This window comes from Mus caroli, chromosome 8 (genome assembly GCF_900094665.2).
Source record: "Mus caroli chromosome 8, CAROLI_EIJ_v1.1, whole genome shotgun sequence".
NCBI lineage: Eukaryota > Metazoa > Chordata > Mammalia > Rodentia > Muridae > Mus > Mus caroli.
Window position 1 is genome coordinate 2,235,955 of NC_034577.1, and position 12,265 is coordinate 2,248,219.

The 12,265-nt window shown below is 36.6% G+C and overlaps 1 pseudogene; it reads left to right on the forward strand.

The window, feature by feature from the left end:
* Positions 1 to 8,142: 8,142 nt before the first annotated feature.
* LOC110300417 lies at positions 8,143 to 9,385 on the forward strand (annotated as a pseudogene).
* The last annotated feature ends 2,880 nt before the right edge of the window (positions 9,386 to 12,265 follow it).

A 12,265-nucleotide genomic window follows, 5' to 3' on the forward strand; every position in this document is an offset into this window, starting at 1 on the left:
GTTTAATTCAAGACCTTTCCTAAGGTATATTCTATTTCTAAATATTACAGTGTGTGATGGTTTGTATATCCTCGGACCAGGGAGTGGCACCATCTGGAGGTGTGGCCTTGTTGGAATAGGTGTGACCTGGTTGGAATGGGTATGTCACTGTTTGTATAGGCATAAGATCCTCACCCTAGTTGCCTGGAAGTCAGTCTTCCACTAGCAGCCTTTGGATGAAGACATAGAACTCTCAGCTCCTCCTGCGCCATGCCTGCCTGGATACTGCCATGCTCCCACCTTGATGATAATAGACTGAACCTCTGAACCTGTAAGCCAGCCCCAATTAAATGTTGTTTTTTATAAGACTTGCCTTGGTCATGGTGTCTGTTCACAGCAGTAAAACCCTAACTAAGGCACAGTGAGAAAGGGTAACTATATATAACCTCCTTGTACTCCATGGGTTCTGAAGCAATCAGTGCTTCCTGGGACAAGTGGCTGCCATGGCATAGGCTGTTGGGTTTGGAGTAATCTTTGAGCTGAATAAAAGATCTACAGAAGTTTAGTTTTAACTCAGAGAATTTTCTTTTCTTTTACTTCTAGGTGACAAGTAAAATGTGTTTATAATTATGGTTCACGTTGTGATGTTTTGGTCTATGTGTTCATTTAAAGTGGCCAAATCAAGCTATTTAACATACACATTACCTCATGCACTTGTTATTTGTGGTTATCTTACTTAGAATCTACTCTCAGTGATTTTCAAGCATGCACTGTGTTGTTATCAACTATAGCAACCACACTATTAAAAAAAAATCTCTTGGAAGAATTCTTCCTCTAAACTAGCTGATACTTTGTGTCATTTGTGTGGCACTTCCTCTAGCTACTCACACTTCATCCTGTTCATTGTCTCTCTTTATGAGTTCTACTAGTGTAGAATCTGCCTCAAGTGGCAATTCTGTTTTACAGGTCCTAAAAGTGGACAAAATGGGCTGAATCTTAAAATTGAGATTTTTCATTTTTGCATTTAGGATGATGTTGGAGGAAAGAGATGAACATTTGAGAATCTCTTTGTAAAGGCTTCAGTTAGAGGTTCAGAATCATCATAAATTCCTGTCTATTAGAGGAGAAATAATTTTAGAGATTTGATAAACTTAAGGACTTAGAATAAGTCCTTAAAAATGACATTATTAGAAAACTATTAATAAAATTTCTTACAATGGGATATCTTTTCTTCTTATAAAAATGAAATTTATAATTTCGTAGGTCAGTGGCTGAAAGCACATTGACCTACTGAGACGTTCTGCAACATACAGAGAAGGTTTTAATTATCACAATCTGTTGTGTTGCTTCTGTAATCTAGTAGGTTACAAATAGCACTGGTGAATATCCTACAATATGCAGAATGGCCTCCATGATAGGATTTAGCCAATCAGTGATCAGTAGTGCCATCACTGAGAAGCTATATGAATAAGAAAAAGAATAAATTCCTATAGTGGGAGAAGAGTCAGAGTTGCCTAAGAGTCTTCATCTGTAATACCACATTATTGTTACTTTTCTCTTGCTGTGCTAAGACACCATGACCAAGACAACTTATAAAAGAAAGCATTTAATTTGGAGATCACAATTTCAAAGAGTTGAATACATGGCCCTCACAACAGACAGCATGGCCACAGGCAGGCAGAAATGATACTGTTGAAGTATCTGAGATGTTACATCCTTCTCCACAAATAGAAGTTGGAGAGAGTGAACTGTTAAATGACATGGACTTTTGAAACTGCAACCTACATACAGTGACACACCTCCTCTAACAATGCCACACCTTCTAGTTCTTCCCAAACAATCCCACCAACTAAGAGTCAAGTATTCAAATATATGAGTGAAGGGGTGTGGGGTCAATCTTATTCAAACCACCGTAGACCAGGTACAACAGAATGGTAAATAGAATCTATAGCTTGAGCGCAAATAATTGAATTGTAGGAGATCTGCTTCCATTTAATCTAAAACCTAATTTTATGTAATTTTTTTAAATGCCATTAATGTGTAACAGATTATCTAGAACAAATCATTCAAGATGATCTATTTAAGTATTAGTCTTTGAATTTATAATATGAAAATATCTAAGAATATGATCATGAGATTTAATGTAATATTTCTTTAGAATTAAGATTATTATTTCATAGAAATCCTGATTACTTCTGCATGTTTTCATTAAAATATTTAAATAGAAGTAGGGGAAAAGAAAAAAGAAGAATTTATAAGATCTCTTGAAGAGAGATGAAAAAGGGAGTGATATAAAGATAAAGTGAAAGAATTCTGTCTTATGCTACAAGTGTGTTGGTAGAGGTATGGATAATTTTGAAAACCATTCTAAGCAATCTTAGAGTCCTGTGTATATGAATAACAGCCATTACTGAAATTGAAAAAAGAAACTGCTTTCAAATTGGATAAGGGGGGAAATGGAGTAGATAGAAATCTTCCTCTTGATTCTGAGAGGAGGAAAGGAGAAAAAAATGCACACAGGAAGGTTATGAAACAGTATCTTAGAGTGGTTTGCATGAACGAGCGATGCTTGTGAGTTTAAATGGACTGGATTCTTTGGACAGAAGATAAAAACTCTCCAATCAGAATACGGTAATTTTGGTTGCATATGTGGTTTGGTATTCAGTAAGTCTGTTGTAATTTCTTCTGAAGCACACATCTAAACTATATGCAAAGCCCCTGAAGCTGGGTTTGTCTCTGAGTCCATGTTCTATCCAGTGGAACACTAAGTAAATGTGGTGACATTCTCTTTCCTTGACCAGACATACACTCTATTTGTCAGTCCCTCTTTATTCCTGAGATTATTTGTTTGGTAGTCAACTTGATGGGTTTAAGAGATAACTCTTACCAGTAAAACACAATGTGTATCATTAGAGCTTTTCTCAGAGAGGATTAAGCTATAGGACAGTGAGTTTAGGGAGAAGAGTTCTGCCCAAACATAAGTGACATTGGCAAAAGGGTTGAAGGTCTGGATAAAAGAAAGATGTCATCCCATGTGTGAATTATTGATTGTGTTACTTGCTGATTGAAACTCCAGCTTCTTCATCTTTCAATGAGAAATCAATAGAGAAAAGTTTCTATGCTCTCACGGATGTGTTGGCTTTGCTAAAATGTTTTGCTTTCTAAAATAGGGACCTGACTCTCTGCTTCAGTACCTTATACATAGCCACTGTTGGATTCCCCAGCACCTCATTTTATTAGGCAAATCTGTAAGTATCATTGCATTGACTACTCCTATAGAGAACCCTATCCAAAACAATTCCTATACTCACTGAGCAGATGCAGGATATTGAGCAGTGGCTCTGGAAGATTCCTAGTAGGAAGCATTACAAGAAAAAAAGACGGATAGAACTCACAGTCCCTAACTGAATTTGTGGCCCTCCCACATAAATTATATTAGCAACAAGTGAGCTTTCTGTGTATAAAGTAGCTGTGATTTTGGTTACAGCAGTTAGCTTGTTTGGTTTACATGTATACATAAATGATTATTTTTTGTTAAATGGATTGGGATCTTCCTGAACAAAATATATATCACTATAAGTGGTAGCTGATACTGTGGGTCTAAATGTCACAGTTCCCCCTGGAGTGGTACTGAGGTCTAATTATAAACAGAACAAATCATGTCTATTTCCAGTGAACCACCAATTTTACTTCTAAGAATTTGTGTTAAAGCAATACCCAGGAGTTTTCTAAACCATAGAATCATGTAATGAATTTACTTCTTCATCTTAAATAAAATTCTAATATCTTAAAAGTACAGTAAAATGTTGTTTAAATAAATATTGATTCCATTAATATGTATTATTAGGAAGTTGTAGAAATCACCTTGAGTCTGAGTAACCTGAATAAAAAAAAATCTAAAGTACATGGTTGTCTTAAAAATGCCAAGTTATGCAGTAATATGCACAGCACATTGTCATATTGAAAGCCAATGTGTAAATACTAATGCTAATGATTTCCATTCTCTATTCATGAAGCCTTTTCTGTTATTTCTAAGCTTCCAAAGATAAGCAAGCTTTACTTTTGCAATCCAGAAAACTAATCAAATGGATATCTTTATACGTGTCAGCTCATTAAAATCATTCAGAAAGTGCATGGAAGTTTTAGATGTTGTGCATTCAGCCTCCTTCCATCCTGTGCTGGGAGTTCAGTTATGAGAAAGTCACAATGATCCAGCTGTGTTATGGGTCCTAGAGTTTTACACTACAGTTCTTCTATGAGAGCTGGTTTTTACAACTTACACTTCAAGGAAATAACTCATATCAATAAAATTACTCTCAAAATTCCCTTAGGAAAGTCCTGCAGAGAGGAAAGTTAAGAGATTTCCTTTAGCCAGAATTATGTGAAATCCCTGTTCTTTAGCTGGTTGAATAGTTCACTTACAAACAGATGATTGGGCAGGAAGTATCTGTAATGGGAGAGCCATTACATATAAAACAAATAAAAGTTACATAGACAGGGTACCAAATGACCTCTGTATTCACTCAAGACAAGTACTTCCTGAGTAGAGCAATGGGAAGTGTCACCACACTGTCTTCAGTTATTTTCTCAGATCAAGTAGAGAACATAATTCTCAAAGGGCAGAGCTTCAGTTGTTTTGATTCAATCATGCTCTTGTCACAGCATAATCTCTATTAAGATGAGAGCTTCATTAATTTGTTCATATTTTCAACCCTAGTATAGCTTGCAGGTAATGTGTTGAGACACATGCTAGTTGAGAAACATGCATTTTAAATCAGACATTGTAACTTTAAAAATTTGTGAAGTCATTTTTTTTTTAAATTTAAGGCTCCAAACAACATATCACACTTCATATAATATTTAGTAGGGATAATCTAACACATTTCATCTTAACCTAACATTTTTTTCTTGTCTAATATACGTTCTGATTGAAGTATTTTTGAATTAGAAGTAATTGTATATGAATGTCCCTCATAACAGTAAGATCATGTATACATGTATTAGAGTTCATGTACTAATTTTTCATTGTTTCTTTAAATCAAGCATACCTTTCAAAGTCTTTAATGAGGTGACAGAGTTTGGAATTTAATTCACCCTTCTGGATTTTCACACCTATATTGCATGTGTCTTGTGTAGGGAAAAATAAAGCTTCCAGATGCTATTGCATATAATATAAAAGTCCCCAATACACTAATAAATAGCATCTCCCTTCACATGGAAGATATTAGGACCATAGGACCATATCTGTGCAATTTAGTTGGAAGACATGTATGAGACAGTGTCAAGAATCATGCTTCACCAGAGTATCATAAGACCACCACCCATGGAGCAACTGTGTATATGATGCTCTTAAGGGACACTCTCATGTTAGCTGAAGTTTCTCAAAAGATGAAACATTATATTCTTATACCTTGCAGATTCATTCTGGTCACCTGTATCTTGTCACACAATACCAACATCAGATTGTAAAATACTTTGGTCATAAATTGGATTGAAACATTCTGTTGTGTTATGAGACAATGCTATGGCTTGAATACAAAACTCCTTCCATTGATTCATGTATTTGAACAGGTGGGCCTCAGCTGGTGGTGCTATTCTGTAAGGTTGGAAAACCTTTAGGAAGCAGAGCCATTCCGAAGACACTGGAAGGATTGCTAGTATAAGTTTTAATAACCCAGCTAACTTCTTATTTACTTCTTCTTTCTATGTGTGCATGCAAAGTGACCAGCTGTTTTCCATGTATTCTGACATGTCTTTCCTATCAAAATAAGATGTATTGAGTCAAAGTGACATAAGAAACCCTCTTTGCCTTAAATTACTATTTGTGAGATATTTGAGCACAATGAGTAAAGACCTAATATAAATAGTTTATCAAATCACCAGACACAGAAATGCTTTTGTCAAGCTCATGATAGTTCTGTACAGACTAGTGCAGGATAAAGGAGTGGTTGGAAAGCATGTACATGATTCAGCAAGAGAGCACATTTGAGGATGGTAGCATGCATTCAGCAGGTATAATATAATGTTAAAGTTAAAAGTATCTTATAGTTACAAAATATGTCACTTTTACAACTGACACACATGTAGGGTAAGAGGAAAACTGTTATCTTTAAGGACTATTACTCTAAACATAGTAGTTAAGACAAGCAGACAATCATAATAAATCATTTTGATGTTCTAAGTGATATTTTGCACTGACTTTTATAGATTAACCTTCTGTGACCTTTCACAAACAGCCATGGCTCTAATTGTTATTAGTTTCACTGCCATTAGCCCTTGACACTGTGATTCTTTCTATTATATGGGGTTTTCTTTGTCAAAGCTTTGGATCTTCATGCAATCTGTTGTCCTGGTACAACATAAACTTGCATGAAGATTTCTGATAATAAGAAAGATGAGGTTTTCCTAGATTTCCTGCTTTGTCAATAATTCTTAACTTCTCATTTATCTGGCTATTACTTTTGACATTATTCACAGGGACTTTTAGTTGACTGGTTTTCCATTAGATGATTTAGAGATTAGGGTCCTGCCTCCCTCTGATAGTGAGTGGATAGATAAGGAACAGCCTGAGCACTCCCCCTGTGTCGTAAGAGTAGCACTGATGATTATCAACAGTGAAGTATTTAGAGTAACATTTGGGTAAAAGCTTTCTACCTTCGTGAGTTTCCTGAAACATCAGTTCAATGGATGGGTCTCTAAGATAACCACAGAACTGAGAGTTAATAGAGAATCTAGTCATTAAGTTATCTCATATATCATGAGAAAGCACATTCAGACAATTCAGACAATCAACATATTGAAATGACTGAATATGGATATGCCTTGAGTTGGTGGCATTTAAACAATTGCTAGGGCCTATCTGTTGTATTCCTATTGCCCTACCAAACCTGACCACCTATTTCCTTTCTACTACTACCTTCTAAAAGTTCAGTATGGACTTCTGTTCAATAATTGAAGACATAGAACTCTATTTCCTTCTTTGAAACTCACATTTGAGTCAATGAAAGGCATTTTTCTAGGATATTACTTCAGTTTCAAATTATGGTTAGAATGTGTTACATTTGTTCAGACGCATCTGATGACTCCTCTTTCATGTGTGTATCTGAAAGGAATCTTATAAAGGGAATAGGCCATGCATTCTTTAATTGGGTCAAAGATAAATGTGAATGATGGTGACTTGCTTAACTAGTGAGGGACAGTTGAAAGCATCACTAGCTGAAGGATTATGTTTATCAATAACAACCAAATAAACCTGGGTGGAAAGACTGAAGACTGATGTTCTTTTTCTTTTTCTTTTTCTTTTTCTTTTTCTTTTTCTTTTTCTTTTTCTTTTTCTTTTTCCTTTTCCTTTTCCGTTTCTTTTTCTTTTTTTTCTTTTCTTTTTTCTATCTTTCTTTCTTTCATTCTTTCTTTCTGTTTTTTGGGTTTTTTTGTTTTTGTTTTTGTTTTTGTTTTGCTAAAAGTGTACAATAGATGCTTTTGGAAAATGTTGAAAGCAGCTGAATCAGAAGAACTGATTTATGAAATCTATCCATACTACCTAGCATGTTGGAAAGCATCTTGTTCTATATAACAAGACTTCCTCTAATAATAATAGCAAAGGCAAAGCCAAATGATTGAGTTTCAAGTTTTGAATGATGGATCTAAATGTGACTACAGAATGTCCAGCTGTGTAGGCTCATATAAGGAGGGCTGAGGGTTTGATGAGTAGGTTCAAATGAAATATAAAAATCAAAGATATAAGGAAAAATTACAAATGCTGCACAAAAATAGTAGATTATCCAGGTGAGAAGAAAGGAACACATTTAGGATGTGTTACAAATAGACATCAGAAGAGTAAAGAGGGAAGTTGCCTATGATATTGAAGCATCATCTTTCGCAACAATTTATGTGTAAAAATAATTAAAGAATGAGAGATCATAAAGTTGAGACAGAGTTGGGAGGCCATGGGATGCACTGGAGGGAGAAAGTGTGGGATAAAAATGATGCCTTTATAGTACTCACTATTAAAATTTTCCAAAAATATCAATAAATAAATATTAAAAATAACTATTGAAATGAAGGGCTAGAAAGTTAAATTGTGCTTTTTTCTGTGCTATCTGGGAACGAGTCCTTATGGCTTTGTTCTTGATTTCCATTGTAACTTAAAGGGAAACTTACACAATGTCCGGAGCCCTTGATGTCGTGCAGATGAAGGAGGAAGAGGTCCTCAAATTTCTTGTTGTAGGAACCCACTTAGGTGGCGCCAACTTTGACTTTCAGATGGAGCAGTACATCTACTAAAGGAAATGTGATGGTGTATCTACATCATAAATCTGAAGAGGACCTGGGAGAAGCTGTTGCTCGCAGCTGGAGGTATTGTTGCCATTGAGAACCTTGTTGATGTCAATGTAATCTCCAGGAACATTGGCCAGTGAGTTGTGCTGAAGTTTGCTGCTGCCACAGGAACCACTCCAATTGCTGACTGCTTCTCACCTGGGACCTTCACTAACCAGATCCAAGCAGCCTTCAGGGAGCCACAGCTACTAGTGGTGACCGATCCCAGGGCTGACCACCAGCCCCTCACAGAGGCCTCTTATGTCAACCTGTGTGGGGAGCAGGTGTGGCATCAGTCCCAAGAAGGCGCCAGGGACTGCAGCTAAGTCGTATGACTTGCACCTGACTTCCTCATATAAACCACAAACATCATGAGAGCTGTGCAGGTGTACCAGGTTACTGGCGAAGCCATTTTGGTGGAGATATGCCCCTGCTGCCCTGATTAGCTGAAGCTGCGTATCTGGTGAGGTGATGTGGCCTGCTGTGCATGGATGGGAACTGATAGTATAAAAGAGTGAGAGGCCCAGGGCTCAGAGTCTTTCACCTACACAGTCAATGCGCAGCCCAATAAACGTGTGCAGAAGGATCCTATTGTGGTGTCTTTCTTGCTGGCGAGTCAGGCGTCCCACAAACCTGCCCACCATTGCTCTGTGTAACACAGATTCTCCCATGTGCTATGTGGACATTGCCATCCCATGTAACAACAAAGGAGCTCACTCAGTGGGTCTGATGTGGTGGGTGCTGGCCAGGGAAGTACTCAGCATGTGAGATACTATCTCCTGTTTAGCACCCATGGGAGGTTATGCCTGATCTTTACTTTTACGGAGATCCAGAAGAGATTGAGAAGGGGGAGCAGGCTGCTGCTGAGAAGGTTGTGACCAAAAAGGAATTCCAGGGTGAATGGACTGCACCAGCTCCTGAGTTCACTGCTGCTCAGCCTGAGGTGGCCTGAGGGTTGCAGGTACCCTCTGTGCCCATCCAGCAGTTCCCCACAGAAGACTGGAGTGTGCACCCAGCCACTGAGGACTGATCAGCAGCTCCCAAAGTGCAGGACACTGAGTGTGTCGAAGCCACCACTGAGAGGTCCTGAGCTGCACTACAGACACCTGAGCAAAGAGGAAAAAAGTAGAAGGAAAAAAAAAGTTTCTAAAAGCTGAAAAAAAAAAAGGAAAGAATGTTTTGACTGTTAATTTAGACATGAGGTAGTCTAGGCTATAACAGTGGAAGGGGGTAGGTGTCATAGAATAAGAGGATACTTTTAGTCTAGGAAGTTATTAGATGTGAATGCTATTGGGTAAAAGCCTTTTTGTTATGGTCACTTCCCAGGCTGAGTCATGTGCAGAGAGAGTATAAAAGGAATCCTATGAGTTGCAAGGAAATATAATCACTATATAAAGGAGAATATTTGAAAGTCTGTGGTTGTAATGAGTTGACTGAAATGGCGAAAGAATAGGGGCTGGTCATGAGCTCAGGAAAATAGTTTCATTGGGTAGAAAAAGAAAGAGTTACATATAACTTTAGAGATTACAAAGGCAAGACTATATCTACTTCCTCATATTAGGAAATAATGAGAGCCTTAATCTTAAATTGAAAAAAAAAAACACTGTAATCTTCAGAGCAGGCTAATTTTCTATCACACAATTGGAATATAAGGAATATTAAGAAAAGGTTGAAGATACTAAATATGTAATCAAATTACTGACTCCCAAGTAGAATTCCACAGGGCACAGAGGTAGTGTTGTTAGTGTTTGCTAAAGAAAGGAGAAATAAAAGACTAAATAAACATGTGGTTGTAAAGAGCAATATAGAATAGATGATAAGAATGAGTGAAATAATGTCTATCTCTCCTGAAATATGGCCCTCACTGATATGTTCTGAGATAGAGGTTCAGTTGTGGACAACATGTCCCTGTACTTTGTCTGCAGAGAGCTGCAGCATGCAATGGAGGGTATTAGTTTGAATGTAGAGTCACTGCTTATGTTTTACGGTTCTTATTTTAAAAAGCAGTATGCTTCCATTATTTATAGATACACAAGGCATTTCCTCAGCAACACCTTTAGAAATGGGTAGCTTACATGTTGTCTTGCATGCAGATTTGTAGAATCTCATATGTGAAGATAATTCTATGTGGTGGAGAACTCTGGAAGCAGATACTGAGAGAAGTTTTAGTGAAGTGACTCGAATAATTCTTTCACTCTTCTCAGTGTTACTTCACTCATTTACCTCTGAGAGCTCATGTTTCTATTCACTCTCTAATGGAATTTCTATAATCTTTGATCCATCTTAATTTTAACATAGTTTTAATATACTTTTTCATAGTCTTTGCAAAGTTCTTCTGTGAATATAATGTATTCTGATATCTTTTAGTCTAATTTTACAAAGGACCCCAAACATTGAGTTTATTGAATGTGTGACTGTGCTCTGACATCACCAGATACAGAAAACCATCACAATAAAAGTCAAAGTATTTAAGATTGTATAATCATGGACACTTTGGAAATCATCACAGCCTAGACTGATGTTCTGTGCAATTTTCTCAGCCACACTTACTATAATTTGTTCATTGCCCAGCTTGATATCTCTGTCATGTGTCCCTCCCATAGGATGATGAGTTCTCTATGAAGAAAACAAACTCCACACAGTTGTGTTTCATTCCATGATATACTTCTTTTAAGGAAGCTGTTTTTACTATACACATGAAAAGTTTGCGTTTAACCCAATTTTAAAGTGCATATGGATACACTGTTGAGTGGAAAGGTTTTGTCATGTGTCCTCACATCCCTGTTTCAAAATCTATCTGCATGAGACTGTTAGTACTAGACAAAAATGATCTCTGAGAAACAGTGCAACTGTGATAGCAATTAATATGAAAACAGGAAACACTGTATCCATGCCTTATATATCCATAACTACAGGACTTCATTTGGAGTGACTTTTTTTTATTGGCTAATAAAATCTACTTAGCTATTTGCTAGTGCCTAAACTATTTGCTAGTGGGTCTATATATGGTCTCCACCTGTTTTAAATACTCTGAGTTTCAATTACAAATTTAGGCTTGTGAAATGCTAGCATCTCAGTGTCCATGTCAATGTTAATGTTTAGCTGTAAAACACATCAGTTAAATTTATGTTTCAGATTGTATGTAATATCCCCAAGTGCTGAGACTTTGGGTACCATTAACAGCAACTAATTTTTTTAAAGTTCATTTTCTTTTTTAGTACCATGAAATACCACACTGAATTTGACCTGAAACAGACTCATAGTTTCAAACTGGATATAAGAAACACTTCTAAAAATCATATGTGATCCATCAAATAATATTGTAAATAAGTTCCATTCTTGTTGGCTTTTTATTTTGTAAGAAATTTTGTAAGAAAATTGGTTAATCAAAATTTGTGCCTACTGTGTAACTTGGATTTAAAAATTATAGCCCTAAAATGGGGGAATATCCAACTGTCTATAAATGACCTGAAAATATAAATATAATTGTGGTTATAGTCATATATTTTATTTCACATTGTAATAATCTTAAAATAATTCTTGAAATTCCATCACATCTATCCTTGAGGAGAAGACTTTCTCAAAGATGCCATTCTGAACTTACAGTTATGGAAGGCAGCCTCTTTGCCATGACAACTATTCCAAACTATATCTTCTACCAATGCCCCTGCTCACACACTCTGCACACTGCATTACCATCTCAGCTGAAAGACTTCCTTGGTTTTCATGCTCACCTTTTTACTTCCACATGCTCACCTTTCACCTTCCCTCTGCCCTTCATTTTCAAGTGATATAAGTATTGGTGATAAGAGTATTGATGACACTGATGAAACTTAAAATAATTCACAGGAACATGGTGGGTGTTAAGTGTTAATATCACATACTGGTAGAAGACTCCACACACCTTCCAATCATGCCTGCCTCTTAATATTTCTAAGGACAAAAAGACCACCATTCATAAAAATGCAAT